At 41.4% G+C, this 26,817-nt stretch overlaps 1 pseudogene; it reads left to right on the top strand.

Annotated features, from left to right (window-relative positions):
• The first annotated feature begins 1,021 nt into the window (after nt 1-1,021).
• The window catches only part of LOC144484610 (Ig heavy chain C region-like), a 36,658-nt pseudogene continuing 10,862 nt past the window's right edge, over nt 1,022-26,817 (top strand).

The raw sequence follows: 26,817 nt of genomic DNA, 5'->3' as shown, positions 1-26,817 counted from the left end.
ATATTTTTACAGTAACTGTAAAAGATGGAATTGAAATCTTGATGGTTTATATTACATGAAGCAGGCACTGCCTCAATAAATGTTACACTGGACCCTATGCCAATATATATATATATATATATACGTAATGGACCCTGTCTATGATTATAATATATTATATTATATGGCACCCTGTTTAAACTCAGATTGCACCAGTGCATGTCAATGTATACATCACGCAATCACTCTGATCCGTATTGTTACAGGTAGGGACTAACTTTGCAGTTCTGCCACATGCAGTCCTGAATGGTGGTTGACATTTGAAAAAATAACCGCAGCAGGAGCCTCAAATAAAACCCCAATTCTTAATGATGGGGGGTCCCAGCAAAAGGGAAAAGAAACAAGACTGAAACAATTGCTACCATCTTCAGCCAGAAGGGCCGAGAGGATGTATCGTCTCGGTCTCCTCCTGATGCCGCGAGCATCACAGATGCCAGTCTCCCAGGAGGTCAAATCATTCAACATGATATCATGGAGCATAAGAACAGGAGTGGACCATTCGGCCCCTGGAGCCCATTCCACCATGCAATCTGAACATGATTGATCTGTGGCCTAACCCTGTGCTGAAGGCGTTGGACACTGCAAAGTTTATGGGTCCTGACAATATTTCAGGTATAATAATAATGATTTGTGCTCTGGAGCTTGCTGCGCCCCAGCCAATCTATTCAAGTATATACATCACGATCACATACATAACATTGTGGAAATTTGGCAGACATGCCCTGTTCCAAAAGGCAGGACAAATCCAACCCGACCAATTACCGCCCAATGCATCCTCACGCGATCAACGTAATGGGAAGTATGAAGGATCATCCAAATATTAATAATAATATAATAATAACAATACAGCTACAACTGCTACGAAAAATTATTTGCTCAATGATGCTCTGTTTGGATCCCACTGGGAGTACTCAGTTCTAGAATTGATTTAATCTTAGTCCAAATATCGTGGAAATAGCTGATTTACTGATGTGAGGTGAGAATGCCTGCCCTCGACATCAACGCAGCACTTGACCAATCGTGGCATCAAGAAGCCAGAGCAAAGCCGCAGCCAATGGAGATCTGTGGAAAAACATTCCACTGGCTTCAGTCACACCCAATTCAGAGTAAGTTAGCTGTGGTTGTTAAAAACCAATCATCTCAGTCACAGGGCATTGCTGAAGGAACTCCTCAGGATAGAGTTCTCGGCCTAATCTTCACCCTTCAAGGCAAGCTCAGAAGTGGGACGTTCACTGATGATTGCACAATGTTCAGCACATTTACAACTCCTCAGATACTGAAGCAGTCCGTGCCCATAAGCAGCAAGAATTAGAAAACATTCAGGCTTTGGTTGTGAAGTGGCAAATGACATTCACGCCGCCCAAGTGGTAGGCAATGAATGACCTTTTTAAGTAAGAGAGATTCCAAACATCTCTGCTTGTCATTAAATGGAATGACTACAGCTGAATCCCCCACTATCATCATTCTGGGAATTACCATTGATGACAAAGTGAACTGGGACAACCATGTAAATAATATTGTTACAAGAGCAGGTCAGAGACTGGGAATTCTGCGTTGAGTAACTCACCTCCTGACTTCCCAAACCCTGTCCATAACATACAGGGCAACAGTCAGTATTGTGAATTAATATTCTCCACTTTCCTGACGTAAAACCCTGAAGCAACACACAAAAAGTTCAACACCACCAAGTAAAAAGCAGCCGGCTCAATGAACGCCCACCCACCACTTTAAACATTCACTCTCTGCATCACAGATGGACAACTCTGGCAGTGTGAAAGATATACAACTGGTATAGCAGCAACATACTCTTTCAATTGCACCTTCGAAACACATTAACTCTGATACTTAAAAGGACAAGGGCATCAGATGCACGAGAACATAATTACCCTGCAAGTCCCCATAAAACCCACACTTGACTGGGAACTATGTCACTATATTTCAATGTCCATGGATGAAAATCTTGTAACTCCCTTCTTAACTGCACTGTGAGTATATTTACTTCATATGGAATGCAATGGTTCAAGAATAGAGCTCACCGCAACATTCTCAAACGTAAAAAAAGAAGTGGCAACAAATGCTACTTTACCAGTGACACCAAGATTTATTTAAATAATTTTGAACATGTCATATCTTTGCTTATATTCTACTAGCCCCAACCTCCGTTTATTGCAGTAGGCCATGTCTCAATCACATTACAGCGTGTTCTGTCTCTGTTATTTCTCTAGTCGGCTCATTAACAGTTGTTCATAAAAGTGCCAAGGCCCTGTTTACACGAAACTTTCTGAGTTATGACTATTGCTGAACTCAGTCTCAGTTAATATGGGTGGCACTGTGGCACAATGGTTAGCACTGCTGCCTCACAGCGCCAGGGACGTGGGTTCAATTCCCAGCTTGGCTGAGTGACTGTGTGGAGTCTGCACCTTCTCCCTGCGTGGACTTCCTCCCACAGTCCGAAAGACATGCTGGTTAGCTGCACTTTGGCCATGTTAAATTCTTCCTCAGTGTACCTGAGCAGGCACTGGAGGGTGGCGACCAGGAGATTTTCACAGTAACTTTATTGCAGTGTTAATGTGACACCAATAAATTAGAACCATAGAACCCCTACAGTACAGAAGGAGGCCATTCGGCCCATCGAGTCTGTACCGACAACAATCCCATCCAGGCCCTATCCACATATCCCCACATATTTACCTGCTAATCCACCCACTAATCCATCTAATCTACGCATCCTGTGACACTAAGGGGCAATTTAGCTTGGCCAATCAACCTAACCCGCACATCTTTGGACTGTGGGAGGAAACCAGAGCACCTGGAGGAAACCCACGCAGACACGGGGAGAATGTGCAAACTCCGCACAAAAAGTGACCTGAGCGGGGAATCGAACCCAGGTCCCAGGAGCTGTGAAGCAGCAGTGCTAACCACTGTACTACCGTGCCGCCCGAAAAGCTTTAAAGTTTTATATCTGGCAAGAGGTTGTGTCTCAATTCTGACTGCATTTTCGGTGGAAACTAAGCTGGAACAACACCCTTCTTGCGTTACGTGAGTTTCAGTCATAGTCATTGCTCTAATGGTTCATTAGATCAAATAAACTCGATCCTGTTTAGTTAATGCTGCACCAATCCATGTATTTATTTATTTAACACTCTGACCTGTCTCTGTTATTATTGCATCATGTGATCCCTCTAATTTGTGTACTGTCCATATTTCAGTGTGTACCAGTCTAGTTCTCATATTAGTAATTACTACCAATGCACTTGACTCTGTCTCAATTTATATCAGTCTACATTTCGTATCTAATTGCTAATAACACATTAAATTCTGTCTCAGTTGATATCAGTCCAGGTCCTGCATCAGTAATTACTACAAATGCATTTGGCGCTGTCTCAGTTAATATCAGTCCATCCTGTATCAGTAATTGCTTCTAATGCACTATGCTCTGTCTCAGTTAATATCGGTCCAGGTCATTACCAATAATTGACACGAAGACATTAGGCTGTGTCTCAGTTTATATTGCACAAGTTACTGCATCCAGTTAAAATTGCACTCGACACTGTCTCAGTTTTTCTTGTACTATTCGACGTCATTCATATTTTTTAATGTTTCTTTCATGTGATATGGGTGTCTCAGGTAAGGCAAGTATTTCGCCTTTAAGTTCCCACAGGCACTCAGCACTACCTCGTTTCTGTTTTACTGGATCAGGCCTCTGCTTATATTAAAATGGATCCTGTCTCTGTTAATACTCCGCTTGACCAGAACTTAGTTAATATTGCACTGCACCCAATCCCTGTTTATATGATATTTGTTCCTGAATCTGTCTATATTTCACGAGACCAGGCCACTGTTATTAATGCACTGGATTATGCCCCTGTTTGAATTATGGCCGCATTACTCTACGGTTCTGTGAGATGGAGAGGTAATATCATACATAACAATGCTGGGCTAAAAACATCTGTATTTAGCAGGATCCTGAAACGGAAAGTATTGGATCGACAGACTATGCTGCGCAGGGTTTGATATCCATTTTCAATGCAGTTAACAGAATTATATTTCAGGTATCACTTCGTCTTTTCCAATGCCCAAGACTAGTCTCCATTCTACAGAGATGTATCTGTAGGAGGATGCAGAGAATTGTGTTCCCCCAGCCAATTTTCACATGATTGGGCATTGTCGAGTGCAGTAATAACAGTCCGTGCCAAATATAAAATGACCATGGACAGAGTCAATTGCAGAACTGATACTGCATCTGGTTTAGTACAGAGGCCGGTCATCACCAATAAAAGCAGAGTTACTGTCGAACTAACATAAGCAGAGACATGGTGACGTGCAGCATAAACGCAGAGCACGTCCAGTGTAATATGAACAGAGACAGAATTTTCTTTAATATAAACCGACACCGAGATTAGTTAATTTAACCTAAGCAGAGACAGGGTCACAGACGAGTGCAATATAGGAAGAGGGCCTAGCATCCCAGCAAACATTCCAAGGGCAGGTGTATCATGGGGTTAGGTACCGAATGAAAAACTCCCTCCACATTGCAACATTAAACACTCCCAAGGCAGGTGTAGCTCGGAGTAAATACAAAGTGGAACTCCATCTACGCGGTCCCAATCAATCATTCCCAGAAACTGTAGACTGTTTAGAATCAGCAAAACTTTCTCTACACTGTCCATTCAAACAATTGGTTAGCAGGGACAGGACGGGTTAGATACAGGGAATAGTCAAGATACATTTGGGAGTAAAGCTCCCTCTATATATTCCAATTAATTGAATTAGATCCGTTTTGTTAGAAGCCTATGAACAGGGCTGAGAGAATACATAGTTGGAGTGTGACATGATGTTGTTGAGTAAAGACAATGATCCATCGTGGACAAGACACGACACAGAATCAGACAGGAGAATGACACAGAGAGATAAAGCACAGGAAATCGCCACATATATATTTGCCGTGTCACTGTATTTCGAGATTAGAGGGAATCTTTTCTAATTTTGAACATAGATATGATGTTGGCTCTTTTTGCGCATATAACTGATGAAGAAAAAATTGCCCAAAAACAATCACGACTGGAATCGATTAATTTATTTGCACGTTTGCCTCTATTTCTGTGTTGTGTTGGTGGAGAAATACTTGTTGATTTTTGTCAATCAATAAATCTAATCTGGGATTTCTATCTATGTGTTTATTTGTATAAACACCTTACTGCTTGCAATGAAGTGTTCATGGCAGAAAAAAACAGATAAACAGTCACTTATTGATTAGTTTGAACTCAAAATAGCAGTTTATTTTAAGTATATTGACAGTTGGTTCAAAATGAATAGAAGCTTCGTGAATACCCATTGGACCAAATGCTATTTCATTCAAGTAAAAAAAACCTTCTAATCAATAATTTATTCTGAAAGTTCTGATGACACAATAAATAAAATATATTTGAACAGGCTGGTATTCCACTGAATGTCAATGTGATTGAGGTTTAATCTACTCAAATTTGACAAGTTAAAACATCAGGCAGAAGAGTGACTGTAATCACACATTAATCTCAGAGCTTTCAACATGTCAAATTTTGCATTTTATAATGTTAACATTTGGAAAGAACTTGCGTTTTGTTCGTAGAAACCCTACAGTGCAGAAGGAGGCCATTCGGCCCATCGAGCGTGCATCGACAACAATCCCACCCAGGCCCAATCCCCGCAACCCCACATAATTAACCTACACATGCTGGGGCACTAAGGGGCAATTTAGCTTGGCGAATCAACCTAACTCGCACACCATTGGACCGTGGGAGGAAACCGGAGCACCAGAACCCACGCAGACATATGGAGAATTTGAACTCCTGTCCCCGGAGCATTACTTCAAGCTTCTGGAAAACTAGCTTGATAATGATGTTGCTATACTGCTCCTTAGGCTGAAATATCATCATATCTAATAATGGAATAACTAAACATTCAGCACTTGGTCACAGGTTGGATCGTCAGCTCAAGCATCTGTTGTGGGAATTGAAGACATTACCATTTGACTCGAAACTGATATTGATTCCACTGAGAAAAACTGTTAACTGATCACAGTTTGAGTTTTGCCATTATGACATTTAGCAGAGTGCGTCTAAATTCTGAGATCTGTGTCCAACATTACACTGATGCATTTAATTGTCAGAAGCAAGTCTTCACCTAGCCTTGAATCTTATTCTGACACGATGGCAATGCTTAATGGGAATCCGTGTAAAAGTTCCATCAATTCCTAAAATGACATCGGGAAACATGCGAGGCAGAAGGTGGTGTGGAGCTTGACGTTCATCATGCATGAGCTGCACTATCAGAACAGCTGAACGCTGCGTTTGTTTCCCTTCGAACTGAACAATTTATGGGAGATTTAGGACAGAAGTTCAAAACTATGAACGGGAATGTTTTACTGATTAAGAAGAAATTGTTATCCACTGGCAAGCGGGCCAGTATACATAAGACACTGCTTTATTAGTTATCAATTAACTGAACCATACCTCTGATTACATTGCATCAGTCCATACTTCTATTTATGCTGTATCAGCCCCAATATTTAATTATACGACAGTAGGCCCTGTCTCTATACTGCATCCAGTCGTTTCTCTTGTTATGTTACACGAGCCATCTCTCTATTTATGCTACATTAAGTCCTCTCAATTAGTATTGGAGTAGACCACGGATCTGATTATATTACATCGGATCCCATCTCTTTTTATATTACACAGGATTTGTCTCTTTGCATCACACCACAGCCTGTCTCTGTTAATCCAACATGCGACTATGAATATGTTGCCTGTCGAGATATTATCAATCACGATACATATGGGCGTGCATGTCCGATACCAGTCATTCTTGTTTGGAAGAGTAGGTTTATTTTGTGCTAATATCGCTAAGTAGCCATGAGAAACAAGATACTGCGGATGCATGGGATCTAAAAAAAGAAATGCCAGAAACACTCAGCAGATCAATCATCATAAGTGGAGTGGTATTAGTGTACTTGTCCAATTCTTTCTCTCTCTCTCCTTCCTCAACACCGCAGTCCCTCCTCTCGGATTCATAACATTATCATGTATCGTTACTATTGAATTAGGCTATGATTCCGTGGAAGCTATGGTTGACCATTTTTAAAATTTCTTTCCAGAGTAGGACCATGCATATGCGTATATTTCACTAAACATTGAGTTCAGATTTATCACGCTGTACTTCCTTCAGTTATCACTGCATTTAACCATGTAATACTTTTTCTTGCACAGGAGTTGTCTCAGTTCTGACTGTACTAGACCATGTCTCCTTTTATTTTACTTTCAGCACTGTATCTGTATATATAACGCAATCTGAAGCTTAATTTATTAATGCAGTGGACCTTGCTTCTATAAGGGCTACAATTAACCCTGTCTCAGTTATTACTCTACTTGACAATGTTCACTGCAATAACACATTGGTGCAGTCTTGCACAGTAATGCACTAGGCCATGCCTCTTTATATTCTGCATTTGACTCATTTGAATCATTGTTGCAAGTTGTATCAGTTTACATTACATTATATGCCGCTTCATTTATTAATACCTGAAGACATGCCATGGTAAATGCTACAAATCAGCATTTCTGAGCTGTTGTTGCTTAGTCAAGAGTCCACTTACGTTACATTTGGTTCCATCTCAAATATTATTGTGCTCGGCTCCATGTCATGCACTACTGAACGCATCCGTGCGTCACTTTGCATTCCATTGGGTTCTCATAATAATAAAGTAGACACTATTTCAGTAATTGCTTTTCTATAAAATGTGTCTGATAGATGGAATGAAAGAAAGAAAGATGGAAAGAAAGAAAGAGAAGAATAGATGGATATTAACTTAAAAATGCAATATAATTGTGTGGATGAAAGGGGTTCGTCTTGTTAATAACGATTAGGTGTTGCGTATAATATCTAATTGCTCTCGTACTGTGTGCAATATTTTGTTGAAAACTTGGGTCGAGTCTTATAACATCCTCTTGTTCAAAGGAGATTCAGGAACAGAATAAACATATGCCATGTTGCAATACAAATGGACACTAAGGGACAATTCAGCATGGCCACTCCAACTAACCTTTACATCTTTGAACTGTAGGAGGAAAGCGGTAAACCTGGAGGAAACCCACGTACACATGGGGTGAATGTGCAAACTGCACACAAACAGTTACCCAAGGCCGAAATGGAACCTGTGTCCGAAACTCTGTGAGGTACCAGTGCTAACCGTTGTGTAAATAATTACAATTGCGTTTAAGCATGTTATGGTAATTTATTAAGTATTTACTTGCACATTCTATGCCTCAGTCAATATCTAAAGTTAATGAACTGCCCTGGACGCTTTTTAATGTGATGCACAGCTGGCCATTCCGCTGCTAAGGCAATGCATCTTTCAAATGACTCACTGAACTTCTCTCCTATCCTTCTCTGTCTCAGATTGTACCTAAATCAGATAATTCCTCTTCACTCTGTCAGTCTCCATTAATTCACTTACACAGGTACCTAGGAGCCGCACCTGGCTACTAGTTGAAAAAAAATGTTCATTTCTTTTGCTTAAGGCACCTTGTGACTGAAAGGATAAAGCATAACAAACTCATCAGAGGAAAATTCAGTGCCGGAAACAGACCAGTTCACTCACTTAATCTCTCTCCTCGATTTCCCTCACACAACACCTAAAACACTTAAAGTTTCTATTTTAGAACACCTCTGGGGGAAACAATGTTGCTTTAATTTTCCCTCTTTTCACTCAGTGATAATCTTCGGTCCATCTTCACTTCAATTAATCTATTTAAACCCCAAATATGATCATTTTCTTGATTCACTAAAATGGGAATGGAGGTAAATGCAATGTTCAGACCGGCAGCAATCTGTGTGGTTGTTCTTGATGCTTTCTGAGTGAGTTCACCCTCACAGACAGGAAGACTGTTCACGGTGATAACATCAAACTGGCCCTGGTTGTTTCATTCTCAGGTAACACAACTTCCTGTTTCTTGCTGCCGGTTCCAAACCGCACATCTCACTTCTGAGCAGAAAATAAATCCAGGGACCACAATCTAGTGAGAACATCTGTCAGTGCGGCCTATATCTGTCCATAGAATCAGGCAGAGTCAGACAGATCACATTGTGGGGAAATGTACAAATGAGTCTGTTGTGATCTGTTCAGAGTTTCCATTCGGGGACATAACTGGATGGTCAATGGATCAGTCACTGAGCTCTCCCGGGTTCCGTGAAGGAAGGAAATGATAGTTGTTATCTTTCATTGTTTGATCATTTTCTCTCCATCTGCTATTTATTTTTTGTTCCTCAGCTTTTATCTGTCAGCACCCCGTTTTCCTTTCTCCTAATTCTCCCGGCGTCTCTCTCTCTATCTCCTTGCCAGTCTTTTGAACACTTTCATTAATGTTCATAATCATGAAGTTGTGAGTGGGTTAATTAAAGAGAGAATCTTTCAACTGGGAGGACGGTCAGCAACCAATGGGCACAAATTTATTTTATTGAGCAGGGAGACAGAAATATAATTGTTTACTTTTACACAAGAGTTGTTATGAACTGGAATGAACAGCTTGAAAGGGTGATCGAATCAGATTTCACAGTAACTTTGGAAAATAAATTAGATATATCCTTCATGGGGTTAAAATTTGAAGGATTTTCGAGAATGGGACCATTTTAATGGTTCATTTTAATCATTGTCCAAGTATGCTTTTTGTGTCTCTCCCTGTCCTTCATTGAGACTGAATAAAATGCAATGTTTTTACAGCTGTCATCTTGTGCTAATCTTATCTTTTGACAGCACTTGTGTGTGTGTGTGTGTGTGAATAATTGCCTGGAACCATTCCGAAATGCAATTCTATCTACAAGCCATCACTTTGAACAAATTAGCATTGGATCGAACTTGTTTATGAAAAACACATTTGCCATTACCATTTATTGCACTGTTCTTTTTCCTCCGATGAGGTTTTCATATTTCGTATTTTCAGTCATCACATGTCCTAATTCTGTCCATAAATGTGGAACAGTTTGTAAGAATGAGAAGGAACAGATTATTTTCTGTTCCTCTGACAGATTCACCATTGTTACCTCAGATAACAGAAATTCATGGAGTCCGCCATGATTATCCCCTCTTGGGAATACCAGCTCTTAGTCAGATGGAGTCAGTCACTCCCGAGGTTGTCATTGTGTTTCCAATCCATGCTTACCACACAAATCCCTGCATCACTCGTCATCAAAAAGAAACCTGCGCTTAGGCCCTAGAAATGATTGCTTCCTTATATCAGGTCCCAACCTGACTCCGGGCCCAGCTGTCTCTGTTAGTGATACACTAACCGGCCATTCAAATTATAATGTTCTAATTCTCTATCGTTATTTTTTTGAAACCGTTACCCAATCAGTTGTGAATTAGAACCTGAATCTGGTTTTGTTTTATTTGATGCCTACCGGTTATTATTGGACAATTTACTTTTTCCAAAATGATCACACGCACAAAAAATGTTTATTTAAATCTTATATCATGTCCTGTCTCTCTTATTCTATATACCGCATACATTGGTTCACATGACTCTCCCAGCCAGTTTATGTTATCATTGCACTAGCATATCTGTCTATATTAGATTAGATTATGTGTCTGTTGTTAGTGTATAATTTTTAATCATTGATGGGATGTGGGCATCACTGGTATCTGTTGCCCTTCTCTAATTGCCCTTGACAAAGTGGTGATGATCTTCCACCTTGAACCGCTGCGGTCCATGTTCACCAGATCGTATTTCTGTTTATATCACACAAGGTCTGGTCACTCTCATGATACACCTGAACATAATTCACCTTATTACCTAGATTGTACAACCTACAGACAGTCGAAAATATTTAGGATGGTTACCATCGAACTGGTGAAGTTATCGGTTGAACAGAAATATTGAAACTTCTCTGGACAGCAGCAGATGTTTTAGTCCTTTGCATCGATAGGAATAAGAAGTCTGAGAATTACAGGTGTAATCATTTCCTGTCGGCTATATGTCCAGGGTCATTTTCACCATCATTTTCACAAATCAGCGCACAATTGAGTCTTATATCAGGAATTTCAGTGAGATGCTAAGAAGACCAATTTCCAGTAATCTCGTCATTCGAGATGTGATTTATCCATTTTCCAACAGATCTCTAAAGGCAGAAAAGTCAATGCTGGGAACAAAATAGTCAGACTGAAGTCATTTTGTATACGAGAACACACAACAGAATGGTTGTCAATAAATAGTTACATATTAAATGTTCTTCAGTTGAAATACAAGAACTGTTTGGTGTTCTCATACACTATGGAAGGCAGAGATGGAGTGAAGGTTATCACTGGGAAATCTGAAGGGAAATTGCTAAAAGGAATCATTTCTCCAAAGGCGGTTATTAAAAAATACAATATTTAAAATAAATAAGCACTCAAATGTCTAAGCAAGGACCTAAGATGATATTCCTTAGACATAGATCAACAGAATACCTACAGTTCAGAAAAAGGCCATCTGGCCCACCGATTCTGCATCTTACCCAGGCCCTTCCCTCTGCCCTATCCCCGTTCGCCCCGCACATTTACCATGGCTAATCCGCATACCCTACGAAAAATAACGGGCAATTTTGCATGGCCAATCCATCGAATACAATCTGTTGTAATATAAACGAGGGACAGGTTTTGTGCAGTAATACAGAGACAGGGCTCGAGTGCACCAATTATTCATACAGCACCTGCACTAATATGAATACAGCAGGCGCCCAGTTCAGTCATTACTGAAAGCGGGTACAGCGTATTACTAACCAGCGTGGTGTTTTCTCATGTAAACAGAGACATGCAATCCGCAGTTTTAACAAAGACAAGGTCTATTCTAATATAAGCAGAGACAATGTGCACTGTAATTTAAACTGAGACAGATTCTAGCGTAATGCAAACTCACATCGGCACTATCAGAATATAAGGACACGATCTCGTGTGGCCGAGTGGAATAAAAAGTGAGGCAATGCAGAGTAAAGCAATAATTGAGAAAGGATAACATGTAAAATGAACAGCGGTATTGTTTGGCACAGTAATATAGGAGAGAGCATCTAGTGCAATAAAACTGTCACCGGGCCTAGTGCAATTTTGACGAATTCTGGGCATTGTATAACATAGGGCACACGGAGTTGGGGGTAGTGTGTTAAAGTGGATTGGGGACTGGCTATCCGACAGGAAGCAAAGAGTCGGAATAAATGGGTGTTTTTCCGGTTGGAGGAAGGTAACTAGTGGCGTGCCGCAGGGATCGGTACTCGGGCCGCAGCTGTTTACCATTTATATAGATGATCTGGAGGAGGGGACGGAGTGTAGGGTAACGAAGTTTGCAGACGACACAAAGATAAGTGGAAAAGTGAATCGTGTGGAGGACGGAGAAGATCTGCAGAGAGATTTGGACAGGCTGAGTGAGTGGGCGAGGATATGGCAAATGGAGTATAACGTTGAGAAATGCGAGATTATACACTTTGGAGGAAATAATAACAAATGGGATTACTATCTCAATGGAAACAAATTAAAACATGCTACCGTGCAAAGGGACCTGGGGGTCCTTGTGCATGAGACGCAAAAGCCCAGTCTGCAGGTACAACAGGTGATCAAGAAGGCAAATGGGATGTTGGCCTATATTGCGAGGGGGATAGAATATAAAAGCAGGGATGTCTTGATGCACCTGTACAGGGCATTGGTGAGGCCGCAGCTGGAATACTGTGTGCAGTATTGGTCCCCTTATATGAGGAAGGATATATAGGCATTGGAGGGAGTGCAGAGAAGGTTCACCAGGTTGATACCGGAGATGAGGGGTTTGGATTATGAGGAGAGGCTGAGGAGATTGGGTTTGTACTCGTTGGAGTTTAGAAGGATGAGGGGGGATCTTATGGAGACTTATAAGATAATGCGGGGGCTGGATAGGGTGGAGGCGGAGAGATTCTTTCCACTTAGTAAGGAAGTTAAAACTAGAGGACACAGCCTGAAAATAAAGGGGGGTCGGTTTAAGACAGAGTTGAGGAGGAACTTCTTCTCCCAGAGGGTGGTGAATCTCTGGAATTCTCTGCCCACTGAGGTGGTGGAGGCTACCTCGCTGAATATGTTTAAAGCGCGGATGGATGGATTCCTGATCGGTAAGGGAATTAAGGGTTATGGGGATCAGGCGGGTAAGTGGTACTGATCCACGTCAGATCAGCCATGATCTTATTGAATGGCGGGGCAGGCTCGAGGGGCTAGATGGCCTACTCCTGCTCCTATTTCTTATGTTCTTATAAACTGAGACAAAGCCGATGCAGTAATATCAAACCAAGGCTTGATAAGCTTTGAGAGGGGCAATTGCAGCAGTAAACGAATCATGAAATAGAACAATGATGAGAGACAGGATATTATTCGGTATAAACAGGGCGGTGTACTGGTGCAGCGGTGATTGAGGTGTTGTCGATGTTTCTTTATAGGTGGCAGATTCCAGCAATGTATTAACTGATACAGAGCCTCGTGTAATGCAAACAGTAACATGTTCTGGAGCAGTATCAGGAGAGAGAGGGACTAGTGAAGTAACAACAGAGATATGGAGTATCATGACATGAGCCGAGAATTAATTCTATGCTGCCATAACTGCCAGAATGTGCGCTGTAGTATCAAATGAGGCTTGGCGAATATAGAAACAACTGGGATTTTGCTGAGTACAGAATCAACTGAGAATCATTGTCATATAATCAGAAATATGATTTTGTGTCATATCAATGCGAAGTGATGCATTTTAGTAGAACTCACGTAGGGGGGAGCTATGCGATAAATGGCAGAACCATAAAGGGTGTAGATACGCAGAGGGACCTAGCTGTGCAAGTCCACAGATCCTTGAAGGTGACGGCACAGGTGGAGAAGGTAGTGAAGAAGGCATATGGCATGCTTGCCTTTATAAGACGGGGCATAGAGTATAAAAGTTGGGGTCTGATGATGCGGTTGTACAGAACGTTGGTTCGGCCGCATTTGGAATACTGCACCCAGTTCTGGTCGCCACACTACCAGAAGGACGTGGAGGCTTTGGAGAGAGTGCAGAGGAGGTTTACCAGGATGCTGCCTGGTATGGAGGGGCTTAGTTATGAGGAGAGATTTGGTAAACTGGGGTTGTTCTACAAACAAAGAACAAAGAACAGTACAGCACAGGAAACAGGCCCTTCGGCCCTCCAAGCCTGTGCCGCTCCTTGGTCCAACTAGACCAATCGTTTGTATCCCTCCATTCCCAGCCTGCTCATGTGACTATCCAGGTAAGTCTTAAACGATGTCAGCGTGCCTGCCTCCACCACCCTACTTGGCAGCGCATTCCAGGCCCCCACCACCCTCTGTGTAAAAAACGTCCCTCTGATGTCTGAGTTATACTTCGCCCCTCTCAGCTTGAGCCCGTGACCCCTCGTGATCGTCACCTCCGACCTGGGAAAAAGCTTCCCACTGTTCACCCTATCTATACCCTTCATAATCTTGTATACCTCTATTAGATCTCCCTTCATTCTCCGTCTTTCCAAGGAGAACAACCCCAGTCTACCCAATCTCTCCTCATAGCTAAGACCCTCCATACCAGGCAACATCCTGGTAAACCTTCTCTGCACTCTCTCCAATGCCTCTACATCCTTCTGGTAGTGCGGCGACCAGAACTGGACGCAGTACTCCAAATGCGGCCTAACCAGCGTTCTATACAGCTGCATCATCAGACTCCAGCTTTTATACTCTATACCCCGTCCTATAAAGGCAAGCATACCATATGCCTTCTTCACCACCTTCTCCACCTGTGTTGCCACCTTCAAGGATTCGTGGACTTGCACACCTAGGTCCCTCTGTGTTTCTATACTCCTGATGACTCTGCCGTTTATTGCATAACTCCTCCCTACATTATTTCTTCCAAAATGCATCACTTCGCATTTATCCGGATTAAATTCCATCTGCCACCTCTCACTGGAAAGACGGAGGATGAGGGGTGACCTAATAGAGGTGTATAAAATTATGAAAGGCATAGATAGGGTGAATGGTAGGAAGCTTTTTCCCAGGTCTGTGGTGACGTTCACGAGGGGTCATAGGTTCAAGGTGGGGGGAGGGGGTGTTTAACACGGACATCAGAAGGACGTATTTTACACAGAGGGTGGTGGGGGCCTGGAATGCGCTGCCGGGCAAGGTGGCGGAGGCGGACACACTGGGAACGTTTTAGACTTATCTAGATAGCCACATGAACGGAGTGGGAATGGAGGGATACAAAAGAATGGTCTAGTTTGGACCAGGGAGCGGCGTGGGCTTGGAGGGCCGAAGGGCCTGTTCCTGTGCTGTATTGTTCTTTGTTCTTTGTTTATAAACTGGGTTTAATTTAGGATGGAAAAAAACTGAGTTTATTGCAGCAATAACTGAGGCGATCTCTGCTTCCCGTTGTGCCAAAACTCACGGTTTCACTGCGATCTGCTGGACCACCTTTGCCGTTTCTTATTCTTTCATGTGTTGTATACCCAGCTGGCAAGGTCAGCATATGTTGGCAATCGCTAATACTCTGCATTTATTGGTTTGCTAGACCGTCACAGAAGATAGGTAAGCGCCAAATACGTGTGGGCCTGGAGTCACCTGTCGTCCAACCTGGGAAATCATGGATGGTTTCCTTTTCTGCAGGACATTAGAGAATCTGATATATTTCTTTTCATGGCCACAATTACGGAAACTAGCTTTAAATTCAAAATTGTAATTGCATTTTCAAACCCCACTTTCTGCTGTAATTGGATTTGAATATATACCTTGAGAAAATTGCCTCCCCTCAGAATTACTCTCCCAGTGACGTTACCGCAATGTCACTGTACCCGCCCCCCCCCCCCCCCCCCCCCCTTCCATATTGATGGAGTACTTACAGCAGAGAAGAAGGCCATTTTGAAGCGTCATGTATGTATTGGTCCTCTAAACGAGCAATTCATCCAATGGCACTCTCTACCCCACAGTCTCGAATTTTGTTCATTTTCAGACAATAATCCAATCTTGAATGATCTTGAAACCATTAATTGGCGCTGCCTGCACCACATTCTCAAGCAGCACATTCCAGATCTGAATCACTCACTGTCCGAAAATGTTTTTCTTTATGTCTCCATGCTTCTGTTGCCAATTAACTTCAACCCGCGCCCTCTGATACAAGATCCTTCTAACATTGAACAGATCCTCTCTGTCTACTCTGTCAAAACCCCTCAGGATTTTGAAGGCCTCAATAGAATCACACCAGCAACTTCCTGTCAAGGAAATCAGTCCAAACGTCACCAATATATTTTCGTAACTGAAGTTTCTGATCTCTGGAACTTATCTCGTATTTTTCCCCTGCATCTAGCTTTACATTTCTCTTTACGTTTGTTGCCCAGAATTGGACGCATTTTTTCAGTTGACTATTTTCCAGTGCTTTCTACAAACTTAGCACAACTTCCTTGCTTTGGTATTCTTTTCCCCAAAGGACAAAGACTGTTAACTATTTTATTTTCCGGTGTCTCAACCTGTCTTCCACCAAGAATGATTTATACACATATTCACGCAGGTCCCTCGGCGTTTTACCGCCAATTTCGTAGCGTTTTCATCATTTCCCCTTGTCTCTTCACATTCTGCTTAACAAAACTAATCATGAAATTTACGTGCAATAAATTAAATCTCCCAATTGCACGACAATTCCACCAATTAGTTTTTTTTTCGTTCTGAAGTTCTGCTCGGTCTTCTGATGGTTGGCAATGTTTCCATGTTTTGCATTATACACAGATTTTGAAAGTCTGACCTCCATACCAAGCTCTCGGCCATTACTATGCCAGGAAGATCAACGGTCATATAACCTACTCCTGGCACCTTCACTACAAGCTTTGTTCCAGTCCGAAAAACAGCTACGAGTTGTTTCCTGGCACTCAGCCAATTTCCCATCCCTGTTGTTCCTGTTCATTTTATTCTCTGAGCTCCATATTTATTCACAAAGCTGTGGTGCAGCACCGTATCACATGACCTTTGGACGCCCATTAAGAGAAATACTCTCAAAAACCATCTCTGTTACTCAGCATAAAACTCAAGCACGTTAATTCAGCACGATTTGACCTGAACAAATGCATTCTGGCTGAATTTGTCAAAAACAATTAAGTGGGATGAGTTCTGCACTGATGAAGGGAATGAAGACATGGATGCTAAATCTGCTGACGACACACATATAGATCGTAAAATTGGGCTTTGGCGAGGGCATTGGGCATATCTCTAATATTGTGTTCTTATCTTGAGAAAGATGTTAATACGGTGGAAAAGGTTCGGAGGAGTTTTACTAAACTATTACCAGCTGTGAGCGGGTTATCTTATGATAAAAGTATGGTGATCGTAGGTCTGTGTCCGCGAGAGTTTCGAAGAGTAACCGGCAACTTGACTGAAACATTCAAAACCCTACGGGTATTAACAATGTGGATGTGGAGCGAATGTTTCCTCTTGTCCAGTGTTGTAAGTATACTGGATATATCTCGGGGTGTATATATCTGGGCTCTTGGTTCTGCGTCTGTTTCCAATGCTGTTGCATTGGCCACTGGAGGGCGCTCTCTGGTCACTTATAAAACTTTAACCTGGTGTTGTTAAACTTCTTACTGCACTTATAAAACATCATGGTACCGTTCTGCAGAAAGTGACTATTTGCCGATATGAAAATGGGCGAAGAAAATAAATCTCATCCAATCACATTACATCCTCCTGGTTCTTTTGATTCAGCATTTCTGATTTTACAGGAGGCTTTTGAGGCCGAGGTCAGAGCAAAAATAATATGACGGTAACATCGAGATTCGGATAATGTTCAGCAGCAAACTGAAATCATGCAGACTTCCCTCACCTTACATGAGAAAGCTTAATGAATGCTTACGCCCGCTTTCGGCCCAGGGACCTTTCGCGTGTTCGGCGAACGTGATAACCACTGCACTGCAGAAACAAGTAATAGCATAGCGACGCCAATTGGCCTGACAACAATGTTCAACTCCACTGTGTTGCTGCAGGTTCTCATCGTTCGACTGAGTACCCATGTCACTTAAAAAAGAACACATCCATTACTCTCAACCCGATACCTCAACTTACCTTGTACTTCAAAAGTAAAAAGCGTTCGTCCGGAAAATGTCTGAGGTAGCAATGATTTCTGCTCAATCATTCATGCTTCATTTTTATCTTCCTTCGAATAACCTCAGGCAGGTATATCCAATATTTGCCATTATTCAACATTTAATATCAATACATCTCTAAACCTATTATATTATGTTGTGGACAGAACGAGTTGCGAATATGTGTACAAACAATACAAAGATTTATTTCCTGCCATTATGTCCTAAAATACAGCATTTTTGAATTTCCTAAAAACATTTGAGTTAATGTAACATCGAGATTCGCATAAGGTTGCGCAATTGACTTAGATCATGCAGACTTTGCACACCCTCAAGGGTCCACGATGTGGAGATGCCGGTGTTGGATTGGGTTAGGCATAGAAAGACGTCTCACAGCACCAGGTTAAAATCCAACTAGCTTATTTGGTAGCACAAGCTTTCAGAAAGATCCAACAGTGTTCCTGCCCAGTTTCGAACCGGGGACGTTTTGCACGTGAGGTGAACGTGATGACCACTACACCACAGAAACAGATGGCTGGCGACATGTTACAGCTAATCTGCCTGTCTGCAATGTTCAACTGCGCTATGTTGCTGTAGGTTCCAATGTTTAGACTGAGAGCCCACGTCACTTAATTCAAGAGGAAAACCGTTAATTTCGAACTGATTTCTCAACTTATCTTGATCTTCAAAATGTAAAAGCGGTCGTCTGTCAAATATCTAAGGGAGCAATGATTTCTGCCCATTCATTAATGCATCATTCTCATCTTCCTTCGAATAATCTCAATCTATTGTACTCAGTATTTGTTTCGTTATTCAATATTTGATATCAATAAGGTATTAGAAGGTAGAGATATGTTCCTAGAAGGTATGGATGCGTTCGGCAGAACTTGTGGGGCCGAAGGGCCTGTTTGTGCTGTAGTTTTTCTATGTTTCTTTCTAATAACACATAGTGAGGACATATTTAACACATATGTCCTCATTATGAATTGAATATCTCTGAAAATGAATATCACTGAATTGCAAACATAACTGACCAACAAAAGGAATCGAGTCACCGGGTAATACAGATCCCATGGTGCTTATTTGACATCGACCATCGTCAGCATTTAAACAAAGTCAACTATTTTTAAATGGAAGCGATTGAAGCGTTATCTGTTAGTTATACTTGAGCTTTTTTTTATTATGGGTGTGAAACAATCAGGCGCATAAATTCCGTCCATCTACCGGAAAGTCCAGTTGATCCACACTGAGCCTCGATTTTCTCATCTGTTCGGGTTGTTTTTCCTATTGTTATAAAGAACGATTTTTAAAAAACATTCTCGTAGGAAATGTGCGCAATTTCCTCTAGTTCAATTACAGTGTCACTTGTGTCTGTCTTTTTGAACACACACTGCAATTAGACAAGTTTCAGGGGGTGATTAACTATATTAATCTGCATTTATAATCCCATTTAATTATGTTGTACACTAAACGAGATACCAATATGTGCACGTCGTCAAAATAGTATCTTTCTTTTTCAAGTCGGTGCGTCAAAAAATTCAGCATTTCTTATTTGACAGAAATCATTTGAGGTCGAGTTCAGTGCAGGGATGATTTGGCTGTAATGTCTTGGTTCGGATAATGTTTAGTAACGAACTGAAATCATACAGATTTCCCCCATCTTTCATGAGAAAGTTTAATGAACGTTTCTGCCCGATTCCGCACCGGGAAACTTTCACGTGTTAGACGAAAGCGATAACCACAATACAACAGAATCAAGTAACCGCATAATACCGCCAATTGGCCTGACTACAATGTTCAACTCCACTGCGTCGCTGCAGGTTCTCATGGTTAGATTGAGAGTCCATGTCACTTAATACAAGAACACATCCGTTACTTTCAATTTGATATCTCAACTTATCTTGTACTTCATAATTAAAGACCGTTCGTCCGGCAAATGTCTAAGGGTGCAATGATTTCTGCTCAATCATTAATGCATCATTCTCATCTTCGGTAGAATAATTTCAAACAGTTGTATCCAGTATTTGTTGTTGTTCAACAGTTAATATGAATACAGATGTTCACTCTCAACTGAATATTTTTGAAATATACAACATTGAACTGCAAACATGACTGTGCAACAAAATAAATCGAGTCACTGGGTAATGCACATCCCATGGTGCTTATATGATTTTGACCACAGTCATCTTTAAAACAAAATCAAATATTTTTCAAGGGAAGAGATTTATGAATGATCTGTTTGTTATACTTGGTCTCTCTTTATTCTGTGTGTGAAACATTCTGGCGCGGAAATCTCGTTCATCAAGAGGAAGTCCAGCAGGTCCGCATTGATTTTCGATTTCCTGATCTGTCTGAGTGGCTTTTCCTGTTTCTTTATCGTGTCGAACAATTCTGAAAAAATGCTTCTGGGAAATGTGCGCCATTTCCTCTAGTTCAGTTGCAGTTTCACTTGTGCCTGTCTTTATGAGCACGCAATTAGGTACATTTCAGATGGTGAAGAAATATATTTGTCTGCATCTATAAGCACATTAAATTCTGTTGTGGAATGAACTAGTTGCGAATATGTGTACAAACATTACAAACTTTTATTTAGTGTCATTGTGTCCTAAAATTCAGCGTTTCTGATTTTCCGAAAGCATTTGAGTTGATGTAACATCGAGATTCGTGTAATGTTGAGCAATTAACTTAAATCACACAGACTTCTCGCACCCTTAATGAGAAAGTTCCAACAGCATTCCTGCCTGATTTTAAAACGGGAACTTTTCGTGTGTGAGGCTAACGTGATCATACTACACTGCAGACATAGCTGACAGCACACGGCAGCCAATCGGCCTGTCTGCAGTGTTCAACTGCGCTGTGTTACAATGGTGAGACTGAGAGCCCGTGTCACTGAATTCAAGAAGAAAACCGTTACTTTCAACCTGATTGCTCAACTTAACTTGAACTTCAAAATTGGAAAGCGTTCGTCTGGCAAATATCTAAGGAAGCAATGATTTCTGCTAAATCATTAATGCATCATTCCCACGCTGTTTCCCCGCCCCCCGCTGTTTTCCCTCCCCCGCTCTTCCCCCCCCCCCCACTGTTTCCACCCCCCCCCCCGCGCTGTCCCCACCCCCCCTCGCTGTTTCCGCCCCCCCCCCCCCGCTGTCCCCCCCCTCGCTGTTTCCGCCCCCCCCCGGTTGTTTCCCCCTCCCCCCCGCTGTCCCCTCCCCCCCGCCCTCCCGCTGTTACGAAGTTTAATCTTGATGGCATCTGATGGCTGCAGATGGTACAACCTGCAGCACAAGTATTTGAAATATAACCCAAGATTATCAAAGTGTGCTGGAGTTTCAATGTTCATTTGTTGATCGTCCTCTTCTTACTCACAATGCTGACGCTATTATTTCATGTTTCCGATTAGTTAAGCTATTCATACACTCGCTGAACAGGAGAATTTGATGGATTCGGAATCAGACTTTGTTGCAATGTTTCCTCTTTGATTCTGTTTAATTTGTCTGTAGTATTGCGAAATTTCTTCATGAAAATTGTTTCATTTCCTCAGTGATATGATTTGGTGTTTTTTTCTGCTGAGCAGATTGTGCTTCTGGTGACTTTTAAGTAGGATTTGTGAGACGGTTTGGCGCTTCTGCATTGCTTCTGCATTGTTTAAACTCGGTGCCATTGAACAGGTACACGTATTGTGCTTGAATTCAGTCTACCCGCTTAAAACTACTTGGGCATGATTGTCGGCAGAAGCCAGACAGTCTGCCAGTGCAGCTAAATATATATAAATATATGATAATTGCAGAATAAACTAATTCACGGTTTACGACGCTAGTTCAGACCATAGTTCGCTCTTGCAGCCACAGTTTGGCGTTTCTGAAATGCTGAACCGCGATGGCCGCAGGTTTTACCATCCGCTGTTTTTTTTTAATATATTTGAAATACCTTTGAAATATAACCTAGTATGAATGAAATCCAGCGAAGGTTCAATATTAATTTCTTGGACACATTCCACCCACTCCCAATGTTATTGCCATTATTCGAGGCTCATATTTGCTTCAATAGTTCATACTCGGCTTGTGGGTTTTCTGGATTCGATATTAGAAATGTCCTGCAATGCTATATTTGAATCCGTTCGATGTAGAGTTGACCTGCTTCTCCATGAAACTGGATTCAGTCCTTCAGTGATGTGTTTTGGTGTTTTTTTTCTGCCGAGGAGATGGTGTGTCTGGGTGACTTTGAAGAAGTAGCATTTCTGAAAAAGTTGGTCATTTCTACATTGTTTTGACTCAGTGACACTGACAGCGTACACGTTTTCTGGTTGAATGGAAATAGTCTATGCATTTGAGACACTTTGAAGCACGATTGAAGGTCGAAAACAGGCAGGTTTCGGAAATTAAGAAATAATAAAAATTTACGGGACGTTAAAAAAAGACATTCAAGTGATAATTAGAGATTAAACGAAATTATGATTTAATTCAGAACATAATTGGTTGCTGCAATCACAAACTAATTATTTATCAAGTTGCAAATTGGATAGTTAAAATTGATATAATTTTAATAATTATAACAGCAAATATCACTCGAAATTAGTCAAATATTATTTTATATTAATTTTATTAATCATCAATCGTTTTTCACAATTATGGACTGTTGTGCACTTAACGTAACCGCAAAGTATCTGGAATGGAAATGCTTTCTGATTAATTGTGTTAGGTGGATTGGCCATGCTAAATTGCCCCTTAGTGTCAGGGGAACCAGCTGGGGTTGATGTCGGTGCAGTTTCGATGGGCCGAATGGCCTCCTTCTGCACTGTAGGATTCTATGATTCTTTGAAACTATTTTAATAATAGCATGTTGGTTCTACAGTCGTGTTCAGTTTCGAAAGATATTTTGAATTAATTGACTTAAATATACGTTTTGCATTGCTGTTTGACAATTTGTGGATCCGGTTATTATATTATTTCTGCACAGCCACAACCATAGAATTCCTGCAATGCCATTTGTAGTTGGATAACAAGATAGTCATCATTTCTCTTATTTTAATCAGTTTTCTGAGAGGTGGAAGTCGCAGACTGTGAAGGAATTGTTCATATGAATTCATTTGAATTGTAGGAAGTTGCCAGCAGCACACGGTTTGTGGTTGACATGTAAATAATTGAAATTCAAATATTTTAATTAAAAATACCATTGTATTGCACTGAATAATAAAACCCTTCCCCCATAACTGCTGCACACGGGGCAGAATTATACGTGGAATAATAAAATAGAAGGCGTGATTATACCTGAGCCCCATGCTTAATTCTTATTAAATAAAATCTCGATTTATTTAGTTCATCATGTCACAGTGTTGCAGAGGAATTGAATATATTGTCCTCGTCCTAATTTGCACTGTTAAATTCGGATATTCTTTATTTAAGCGCAATGTTCGATAACTAAGTTACAGGGATGGTCTTAATTATTAAATCGAGGAAGCAATGTTTTTGGTCTTAGGCCGCAGTGCCGTTACCAAATATAAATTCGAGAGTCTCGCTTTAGCACATGATGTTACAAGGCATTGACGGGTGGCACGGTGGCACAGTTGTTAGCACAGCTGCCTCACACTACCCAGGCTCGATCTTGGCGTCGGTTCAATGTTTGTGTGGAAGTTGCACATCTCCCCGTGTCTGTGTGTGTTTCCTCAAGGTGCTTCCGTTTCCTCCCACGGTGCAAAGATGTGCGGTTTAGGTTGATTGGCCATGCTAAATTGACCCTTCGTGTCAGAGGGAAAAGCAGGGTAAATGTGGTGTTACAGGAATAGGACCTGGGTAGGATTGTTGTCGATGCAGGCTCGATGGGTCGACTGGCTTCCTTCTGCATTGGAGGGACCTTATGGTTCTATGACAGTTAATGCGATGTCAGTTCAGTTGAACATATTTAATATATTGTATTCCGAGAATGGATGGAAGTTAAGTTTCATCAATGTTACGTTGAGATTAAAATAGGGAAGTTGAAGTAAAAGTAAAATTCAAATATTGAAATGTGAGTAAATTGAAGGAAAAGTACCATGCATTTCTGGATATTCCCATCCAAAGTTCATTTTTAACATTCTTTAAAGTTTAATTAAGCCCCAATTAATTAACAAAGTTCCATGAAGAAATAAGTTTTAAGTTATTCAAAACTATTTGATTATATTGTACAAATCAGTCAACAGGAGAACTAACAGATAATTAGCAATCACTTGCAATATAATATTTGTGGTAACTAGTTCAACATAAATTACCTTCTGCAACAGAGCTGTACACTGGCGTGCAAAATGTTAAAGATTTTATACAATGGATTTTCAAAAGGCATTTGACAAGGTGCCGCACCGAAGACTGCTGCATAAGATTAAGGTGCACGGTATTACGGGTAATGTAGTGGCATGGATAGAGGATTGGTTAACGAACAAAAGGCAAAGAGTGGGCGGAAATGGGTGTTTTTCTGGTTGGCGATCAGTGACTACTGCTGTGCCTCAGGGATCAGTATTGGGAACGCAATTGTTTATGATTTACTTAGATGATTTGGAGTTGGGGACCAAGTGTAGTGTGTCAAAATTCGGAGATGACACTAAGATGAGTGACAGATCAATGTGTGCAGAGGACGCTGAGAGTCTGCGAAGGGATACCGATAATCTAAGTGAGCGGGCGAGGGTCGGCAGATGGAGTACAATGCTGGTAAATGTGAGGCCATCCATTTTGGTAGGAATAATAGCAAAATGGACTATGATTTAAATGGTAAAAAATTGCAGCATGCGGCTATGCAAAGGGTGTCCTTGTGCATGAATCACAAAAAATTGGTTTGCAGGTGCAGCAGGTAATTAAGACAGCAAATTGAATTTTGTCCTTCATTGCTCGAGGGGTGGAGTTTAAAAACAGCGAGGTAATGTTGCAGCTGTATCGGGTGCTGGTGAGCCCACACCTGGAGTACTGTGTACAGTTTTGGTCTCCTTACTTGAGAAAGGGTGTACTGGCACTGGAGGGGGTGCAGAGGAGATTCACTAGGTTGATTTCAGAGTTGGGAGGGTTGGCGTATGAGGAGAGATTGAGGAGACTGGGGCTATACTCATTGGAATTCAGAAGAATGAGGGGAGATCTTATAGAAACATATAAGCTTATGAAGGGATTAGATAAGATAGAAGCAGAGAAGTTGTTTCCACTGGCGTGTGACACTAAAACTAGGGGGCATGGCCTCAAAATAAGGAGGAGCAGATTAAGGACTGAGTTGAGGAGGAACTTCTTCACAGAAAGAGTTGTGAATCTGTGGAATTCCCTGCCCAGTGAAGCAGTTGAGAATATCTCATTGAATGTTTTTTAAGGCAAGGATAGATATATTTTTGAACAGTAAGGGAATTAAGGGTGATGGTGAGCGGGCGGTTAAGTGGAGCTGAGTCCACGAAAAGGTCAGCCATGATCTTATTTAATGGCGGAGCGGGCTCGAGGGGCCAGACGGCCTTCTCCTGCTCGTAGTTCTTATATTCTTACGTTCTTACTTGTATCTAAAATGAATTCAGAAAACAATGCATTTCCTTACTGTGCTCAGCTCGATACGGTGTTATGCTCGGATTATTTTGTTGCCTGTATTTCACTAGGAAATTAGATCAATCAGGTCATTGGTTTTCAATGTCAATGATTCCTAATTTGTTTCTTTTTACCATGTGGCTGAATCTCTATTGCAGACAGTAAACTACACAGAATATGTTGTAATTCACCTGATCATATTCAGAGAAATTACACTTTTCCCCAGTTTTCGAGCTTTGAGACCGAAAGTAAGAGATGGTTCGAAGTCGAAGAGAGTTTTGAAACGCATTTCAGTCTAATTTAAAAGACGCGATTGATATTCTGTTGTAAGTTAAACATTGATCAATCAGAATCAAACAGTTTGAATGAAATTAACAGATTGAACTGATCTATTTGCTGGGAACTCGGTTGTTGCAGCCATGCCTTCTGTTTCTGTGCGTGTGGTCACTGTGCTGGGGCCGGGAATCTTCCTGACTGGTTGTAACTCTTTTGGGTCGCTCTCATGTATTTCAGGGAGTGAAATTTAACTGACGTTTTTGACGTATCTGTGAGGAACGTGAAAGTTTTGCTCATTTTCAGTTGGGCTCCTCAGCCAGATTATGACCATCAGAAAGAACAATACACAACCGCCAAACTTGGTTACTTTTTAACCAGTCATTTCTCGGTTTTGAATGTTCGATGAAGCAATGCAATGAGAGGTTTACTCCAATCTAATCCTTGCTGTAGCATTCAATTGCCTCGTTAATTGTGTAGGGTACAGGGCGAAATTCGTTTGCATTATATTTTTTAATCTCGTCATGGAATTTACAGTCATTGGCTATGCCAATGTTTGTTTTCTGTGCTTAATTATTCCATGATGTACTGTTGATGTGAAAAGTCCTTGTATAGCTGCAAACCATGTGGTGTAGATATACTCACTGGCGCTATTAGGGAGGGAGTTCCCGGCTGTTGGCCCAGAGACAATGAAAAAAAGCCAATGTATGACCAAATACATTGGATGGTGAGTGGCTTGGAGGGGAGCTTGAAAGTGGTTGTGTTCCAAGGCATCTGCTGCCTTTTTCCTTCCAGGTGATGGAGGTTTCGGGATTGGAAGGTGCTGCCGAAGGAGTACTGCTGAATTGCTGCAGTGCATCTTGTATGTGGTACG

This window comes from Mustelus asterias, unplaced genomic scaffold (assembly GCF_964213995.1).
Source record: "Mustelus asterias unplaced genomic scaffold, sMusAst1.hap1.1 HAP1_SCAFFOLD_120, whole genome shotgun sequence".
NCBI classification, from domain to species: Eukaryota; Metazoa; Chordata; class Chondrichthyes; order Carcharhiniformes; family Triakidae; genus Mustelus; species Mustelus asterias.
This window is presented reverse-complemented; position numbering and strand designations above follow the sequence as displayed.